At 32.6% G+C, this 6114-nt stretch overlaps 1 long non-coding RNA gene across 1 annotated transcript; it reads left to right on the top strand.

Annotated features, from left to right (window-relative positions):
- The first annotated feature begins 315 nt into the window (after positions 1 to 315).
- Positions 316 to 2184, top strand: LOC107058931 (uncharacterized). Its single transcript, XR_001472404.1, has 2 exons — positions 316 to 401; positions 1857 to 2184. It is a non-coding gene; the product is annotated as an uncharacterized lncRNA (long non-coding RNA).
- The last annotated feature ends 3930 nt before the right edge of the window (positions 2185 to 6114 follow it).

Raw genomic sequence — 6114 nt, forward strand, 5'->3', positions numbered from 1 at the left:
CATTATCCTATTTCTTCCCGTTCTTACTTTAAAAAAATTGTACCTTGAAGGTTGTTCCTTTGCATTCAAACATAGATAAGTTAAGTGTCTTTGTTTGGTCAGTCTATACTGATAATAACTTTAGGCCGATAGTTAATGCTTGTGCACCGCATGAAAATTTAAGTGATATGCATCCATTTTGGCTCTTTGACAAAGAGCCTTGGCTTGCAATAAAATGAAAAATATTTATAAGCAAAGCAATGTTGGGGTAAAAAGAGAATAGTTACAAATGATTTATATAGTTGACTCTAATTTTGTTCCTGATTGAAGACAGATTGAAGGATGATGCATATTATAAACAGACTCTAATGACTCTTTGGGCTTATAAGTTATAACCCAGGAAATGATCTCCATGACACGAGGTATACAGTATTCTATATTCTTTTTAGTAATACAAATTTCTACAATGACACATTAATATACTATATTTACACGAGTTATTCCTTGAGCAGAAGATTGTTGTTATGATATAATAGTTTAAAAATGATCGAAGGGGAGCTAGGAACTTCTTAAATTCAAAAGGAGTTTTAAGTTTCTTTTCTTTTTTGTGCTTTTTCGTAAATAAAAAAAGGGAAAAGGCTCAAAAATACCCCCTAAACTATCCGAAATAGCTCATATTTACCCTTAAACTATATTCCGGTTCAAAACTACCCTTCCCGTCATACTATTGGGTCAAAAGTACCCTTCTTATTAACTGAAGTTGTTAAATGCCAAGTGGATGCCACATGGCATCCCTAATTTTTCCCCTCATTTCTCCATTTCCCTTAGAAACGATTTCATCCATTTCCCTAATTTTCCACTCATTGCAACAACATTGTCTTAGTTTTAGCTTATTTTTGTTCACATGTTCAATTTCATGGCTTAGTGGATTTAGTAGTGGCCACTGTTTGTTTTTCAAACTTTAGCTTCCAAACTATGGTGAATAATGTTACTGGATCATTCATTTACACTGATGTAACTGTCTAGAATGGTTGTAATTAACTAGCTAGGTAGAGGGTAAATCATGCAAATTCCTCAAATATAGTGAAGTTAGCAAAAAGAAAAGGAATACAAGTACCTAAACCAAATACTAAGACACCTGTGAGTTCATAATTCTTAGCAGTTTTGTCACTACAAACAAGCTTCATATTTTAATTTTTTTTCTGAGAAGTAATAAACAAGCTTCCTACAAGTCAAGTGAGGCATTAAATTTCTAGGTGTTACTTCCATTTTTAGTTGAAATTCTGCCATCATCTATGCATTCACAGTATAAGAACAATGCACACTGAAAACTGACTTATTTCTTTTCCCTTTACAGAGTTAACTAATTCTACTTAGGACTCTCTGACATGAATGATTTCAGATAAGTTTTAATTCATCTAAGGGAAATGGAGAAATGAGTGGAAAATTAGGGAAATGGATGAAATCGTTTCTAAGGGAAATGGAGAAATGAGGGGAAAGGGGTGGGTGAAATGGTTTCAAATGGAAATGGAGAAATGAGGGGGAAAAATAGGGATTAGGAATATTAGTCTATGTGGAAATGAATGAAATTGTGGCGCTTACGTGGCATGTCATGTGGCATCCACATGGCATTTAACAGCTTCAGTTAATAAGAAGGGTACTTTTGACCCAATAGTATGACAGGAAGGGTAGTTTTGAGCCGGAATATAATTTAAGGGTAAATATGAGCTATTTAGGATAGTTTAGGGGTATTTTTGAGCCTTTTCCGATAAAAAAATTATACTCACTCACCTATATTCTAGGATAATCCTGGTGATATATAGAGTCATCATTTCTCATTTAATATGTTTTTATTTCCTTTCTAATATTTTCAATAGACATCCTGTGAGGGTCATATAAATAGACCCTGCAAGCTGACTACTACCTTCATCAGTTACTAGGCTGTGATGAGATTGAGAGAACTCAACAGCAGATCGAGTAAAAATATTGCCTCTTCATTCATAGTGAGAGAACTCAACAGCATTTAGACATGATAAATAACGTTGAATTTAATTTCTCGCATTATCTTTTCACCTTCTCCCTTACCCCTAAGGGGGAGACAATACCATTCTGTTGTCATTCAGATGCATGGGCTGCTTGATAGTTGGTGTATTTGAATGATGATCTACTTCAGTTCCTTGATAAATCATAAGAAATTTCAGTTCATTTCTTAGTAGTATTATGCTATGACATCAATTAACATGGGTGTATATAATATAGTCTATTATATTAACTTGATTTCGTTCAGCACCATTAATGTTGATTCGTTATTTTAGTTCTTTTAATTAAATAATACACTGATAAATTTGAGGGTATTATTATAAAAAATCACTGATGATACAAAAGATTTCCATAAGCCTATTAGTGTTCTGTTGCTCTATTATGGTGTGGTTATTTTGTCTTTTTAATCTTTCTGTAGTAATGGAATGTTACAAGTGTCTTGCAACTTTTAACTTTTTTTGCACAAGAGTTTATGGAATATGTACATCTGCCAAACTTTTTTTGCATAAGAGTTTATGGAGTATGTACAAATGCAACGTTTTATTTTATAGCTTTCTAGTTTTATTTTTGCAGACCTCTTTATTTCATGTTTTCTCAGCTAATTGTTTTTTTACTAGCTTTTTAAAGCTATATGATTTTTGGAATAGCCAAGGATGGCTTCCAAGCTGTAGAGTGTAGCTCTTTCTTACTGAAATGATAAATCAAGACACGTTCAAAGATACATACATTTGATATGTTTAATGGTATATTTCTATTTATTTGTATTTTTTTCATGTCGTATAAATAACTATCTTATTAAGCGCAATGATGTACACAGAAGATATTTTTCACATGTAACAATAGCTTCCTGGTAAATTTGTATATGGATGGATTTAAAATGCTTTATTGTTTGAGTAACAGTTGTCATTTGCAAGGAGTGTTGTTTTAGTTTATAGCTAGGTATTCAGTGTAAGTTATAATAGTTAACCAGAAGCCTCAAGCATTTTGATATGGTCAAATATATATGATTTTCAATTTTATGTCATAACTGTGGGAGTGTTGGGCCCGTGCTAAGCACGGGCCATCACGTCTCTAGTATATATATATATATATAAAGGGGCTGTGATGTATTCTATAAATACATGGTATGCGGAATTTAAATATGTAAGCATTTTTTATGTTGTATAAAGAACATTTCTTTTTAATATGCCTTTTGCATTTTTGTATTCAAAATATTCTTCTATTCTTATCATTTTTATCTCGTGGATGGCTACAATCAATTTTATTGATCTTAGGCTTACAGATAAAAATGCCTTTTCTAAATCTTGTATAGATTTGTCTAGATTGTATAGAGTTATGTGATGCTTCCATGCTCTTCTTTTTACCAAGTGTAAGTGATATTGAATATGTTTCATTTTATGCTTTTAGCATGAATGATATGTGGTGCTTTGTAAGTATGCTCATGATAATATTTGATTCCCTATAGGTACTAAGTATTTCTTTTTAAGTATAGGGGTACTATAAAAATATAAATATAATTTGTCTTTGAAAATAATTGTCACGCCCTGAGTCTACACCCTAGGCGGGACTGGCACTCGAGAACCATTGCTGACCCCAAGCGAACCCTTGGCCTGGCTTACTTAACTCAGCGGAAGACTCTAAACATGATTACATGATCAATTGAACTTACTCAAATAGCTTAATAATATAACTTAGAATGCTAGAAGAATTAAACATTCAACTTGGCCAAAATGGCAACCCAAGTCTTAACATAAGATAAAATGAGAAGACTAAAGAACTAATAACTGATTGTCTATGAAACCTCTAAAACAAAGAGGGGTGTCGGGATAGGACCCCCGATCATCCTAACATCTGAAAGACTAGAAAGCAAATAAAGGAGTCCTCTGAATGCAAGGAGGCTCACCACAGACTCTGAGTGCTCAAGCTGGATCAACGAGGCGCTGGATGCTGATCCTGGTTACCTGTGTCTGCATCATAAGACGATGTAGGCCAACTGGTATCAGTATGTACGAGTATGCGAGTTGGAATGCTAAACAATACAAAGGCTTGAAAAGATTTTGAAAGAAACACTTACCTTGGCTCTTCTCAACTCATGAATAACTTAACTCAGAATAAAGCAATGAACACATGCAATATATGAAAAAGCTTTATAAAACAGTAAAAGCAACTTAGTTCGTTAAAGGAAATGTAGTAACAAACTCAACTTTACTCATATAATAACATAATATAGTTTCTGTGGGAGATTCTCTAACCGACAACCACCACTATGAGCCTAAGTGGTGATACAGCGTCTTGTCCACGCTGCCAGAATTGTCCTATACTTTGCCGTCATATAGAACGCTTTAACTTAGTGGATCCACTAGCTTAACTTATATGATCATCTAAAAAGTATGACCCATTAATACCCATGATGGCTACATGGTTTATGGAGACTTGAGTTAATATGAACTCGCATCCTCATATCGGTGCTCAATACTACTCCCAAAAATATACTTAGCTCATATGTTTTAAAAACAAACTTCTTTCTTTGGTTTGAGATAATTACTCAAAACTTAGCTTAAAAGCTCTCTTGGAATTGTTGTTTCCCTTTCTTTCTCAAATGTGAAAACATTTATAAACTTCTTTGGGAATACTTAGTTCCCTAATAGTTTTTTGAGAAATAAACTCAACTCTTTACTCTTTGCTTAACTTGAAAACTTGAGTCTTAAAATGAATTTAAAACATTGTTAAAGACTCTTGAAAACTTTAAGAAACTTTGCTTTGACTTGCTTCTTAACTTCTAGACTTGACTCTTAACTTCTTTGACTTTGATCTTAACTTTCCTTGAATTGGATTATGGATTCAAGGTTTATGATCTCATGTTTATGGATGATTTCATGATATTTAGATGTACCTTAGAGTGTTAGAATTCAACTACAAAACATAGGTACATCACTTAGAAACTAGTACGAAAAGATGGGGGAAGAATAGGGTGAACTGGCGTCCTTGGCGCTCTGAGAGGCGTGGGCAGGGGCAGAGCTACGTGGTGACCCCCCTCGCGGAAACATTACACTGTATATGTAAGGTCAAATTCTAATTTTATGGGTATATTAATTAAAATGAACCCCCTCAACACTAAAGAGAAGGATAGCGGAATGGTCAAGGGGTTCAAGTTCCGCCTGAAAGGGCTGAGTTCGAATGTCATCAGGCGCAATTGTTTTTTTCATCTTTTTTCTATGCTTTAAAAGGGTTGAGAAGTTTTGGGCCCAGATTCCCAAACAAATGAAAATGCCTCATTGGTTCAATGTGAAGCTTTATCCCTTTTTATCCTTTTTATTTTTCATTATTTTCTTTTTATGCTATTTTTTTTTTTCAATCTGTCTTTGTTTAAATTTATTAGCCACATTCTTTGTAAATTTTTCTTTTAGATTCTTCTTATTTATATTTTTCATTTTGTTTCTACATAGTTCTCTTTATGTGTACTAAGTTGAAGAAACGATAAATTTTTATTAAATTTTAAATTGAGTTAGAAAAAATATTTATATATAATAAAGTAAATTAAATTTAACCGAACGAAGAAATATTAAAATTGTGAATAGTTTTTTAAACAAAATCTATTTAATTTAAATTTTTTTCTTTAATTTCATTGTATTTTTTTTCAATTTTATTCTAAGGAGATGAAAATTAAACTAATCTTATTTGATTTATTGATCATTTGTTTTTTTACAAATGACTAACCTAGTAAATTGAATTAATTGAACTAAAAAAAAAGATGATGTCATTTATTTATTTTCTAAATATGTCAATTTTTACCCCTTTAAAAAATCTTGGTGATTTTTATAGTAACATAGATTGAAAGGGCACTAATTCAGAAATCAAAATAAAATAAAACATGACAAAACTTAAAGAAAAAAAGAGCACAAGAATTTGAAAAAAAAACTCGATGGAGCAGGGTAAAAAGTAAGAAGAACCTAAACGCGGCATAACAAGACAAGTTAAATTTAGCGAGTTAAGATTAATATTTTTCTTCCCATCTCACGTATTTATTACTTTATACTTCGAACCCCCTTAGCGAACATCCTGGCTCCGCCACTGGGCGTGGGGCGCAAGGCCCCA

The sequence above is a fragment of the Solanum tuberosum genome, unplaced genomic scaffold (assembly GCF_000226075.1).
Source record: "Solanum tuberosum cultivar DM 1-3 516 R44 unplaced genomic scaffold, SolTub_3.0 scf00673, whole genome shotgun sequence".
NCBI lineage: Eukaryota > Viridiplantae > Streptophyta > Magnoliopsida > Solanales > Solanaceae > Solanum > Solanum tuberosum.